Below are 2261 nucleotides of genomic sequence, written 5' to 3'. Positions count from 1 at the left end.
GGCTTGTCCGAAATATTCGTCTTGAATAAATAAATAAATAAATATATATATATATATATATGATAATTATATATATGGCCTTATATATATATATATATATATATATATATATATATATATACATATATACAAAAAAATGAAACGATTGCTTATGTTGACATAATAAAGACATAACATTTATTCACAGGCTTGTCCGAAATATTCGACTTGAATAAATCGTATGTCTCTATTATGTCAACGCCTGCAACCGTTTCATTTTTGTATATGCAGACACCTTTACAGTCTAGGCCATTAAGGGTTTGTCAGGAATTCAAATCCGATTGAAGCGCCTTTTACACTCATGCGCATGCGTATTAGACAGCACTAGTCCTCGGTGCATGGGAAATAACAGAGATCAATATTATACGACCTCTTTTTATCAGCAATCGACAGGACGGGATCTCCGAAGAAAAGATATTTATAGGTGTATATATATATCATGTCCTTATTTAAACACTGTATATGATGATTTATATTATATTATATATATATATATATCTTTGTAGTATATATATAATATATATATGTATATATATATATATATATATATCCTTATTTATATAATATAAATATATATATAATATAACATCCTTATTTTGTATATCAACAGGTAAGTTATCCCACACCCGAAAGCAAATAAAAGTGGAGTGAAAAAAAAATATATTTGTTCTTGCACGATTATGATATGAATAAATTTCAGTTGATCAATATTCCTGACACGAGGCTGTGGTAAAATGGATTGCTCTATGGATCACCATGTGAAGACACTTCATAATAAACAACAACAACAACGATATTGAAAGCACAGTATGATAAAATTAGTTCAGGCTGTAAAGACGATTCTTAAGGTTAGTTGAGAATTGGTTTTACCTAAAAACACCCTTATTTTGTATATCAGCAGATAAGTTATCCCACACCCAAGGAAAGCAAATAAAAGTAAAGTGAAAAAAAAACCCATTTGCTCTTGCACGATTATGAATACATTTCAGTTGATCAAGATTCCTGACTCGAGGCTGTGGTAAAATGGATTGCTGTATATGGATCACCATGTGAAGACATTTTATAACAAACATGATGTAAATATAAAGTAATTGATTGAATAAATAAGGTAAATTAAGTTTAACTAATCTATCAGAATAAGACATAAGTTGGGTCATTAAGCCAATTAAAACGGAAACAGGCTCGAGTAAAGCATCCCTGAATTGACTCGAGTTTGTCAATGTGACCTTGAAACGGTCACCACACAGGAATACCGTACTCAAGCATGGGTTTTAATTTCTTCATGAGAACAAGGGTATTCGGGGACTTAACTGTACTTCTAATAAAACCATTAATTTGTTTACATTTTGAAGTAGTATGTTCAATTTGCTAATTCCATTTTAAATCAGAAGTAATTGTCAGTCCCAAGTATTTAAAAATATTTGCAGACTCCAATATTTCTTCTTCAATTTTATATGCATTATCAGTGGCTTTCTTACTTTTAGTTAAGTGAATAACTTTGCACTTTTTTCGATTCAACGCCATATTGGTTTTATAAGAAATCTCTTTGTAAAATAATAGAATCTTCATTATTGTGAATGTACGATAAAGGACAGTACATTATTGTGAATGTACGATAAAGGACAGTGTCATCTGCGTATTGCGGAAGAGCTGAGTCAATGGGAAAAGCAAGGTTCCCTGTGGAACCCCAGATGTTATGTTTCCCCAGTCTGACAAAACCCCCGAAAATGAAACTCTCTGATATCTCTAAGAAAAGATTTTATCCAAGCAAGTAAAGAGGAATGAAAACCAATATTTTTAATTTTAAAAATAAGTTTAGAGTGTGAAATTTTGTTGAAAGCTTTCGACCAATATAGTATCAATGCAATAAGCGAAATTTAAACTGACCATTTTAGAAGATGTTACACTTAAACTTCTCGAAGAGAGACACAAACTATGGAAACATAGGGCATATTTATTGCAAGAAGATCCTGGGACAGAGAGACGCATTAAGTTTAAAGATTTAACTAAGAAAAATTGTGAGGATGCTGATGCGATGTGGGTTGACACATAAATCAACACACACACATTATCACATTATTTGCATATTCAATTTATTGGATAATATATATATATATATATATATATATAGGACAAATGTTTAAATTCAAATTAATTAAATAATTTTATTAATTGCATCATGATATAAAACAAAATAATCATAAGACAAAAAAAAATAAAAA

At 29.9% G+C, this 2261-nt stretch overlaps 1 protein-coding gene across 1 annotated transcript in view; it reads right to left on the bottom strand.

Annotated features, from left to right (window-relative positions):
- LOC117111036 (alcohol dehydrogenase [acceptor]-like) overlaps nucleotides 1–2261 on the bottom strand; it is a 51831-nt gene that overhangs the window by 17013 nt on the left and 32557 nt on the right. The gene's annotated exons all lie outside the window — the stretch shown is intronic.

Source organism: Anneissia japonica, unplaced genomic scaffold (genome assembly GCF_011630105.1).
Source record: "Anneissia japonica isolate Jap-2015-1 unplaced genomic scaffold, ASM1163010v1 scaffold573_len2283161_cov171, whole genome shotgun sequence".
Classification (NCBI taxonomy): domain Eukaryota; kingdom Metazoa; phylum Echinodermata; class Crinoidea; order Comatulida; family Comatulidae; genus Anneissia; species Anneissia japonica.
Note: the sequence above shows the minus strand (reverse complement) of the source record. Positions and strands in the feature narration are given on the sequence as shown.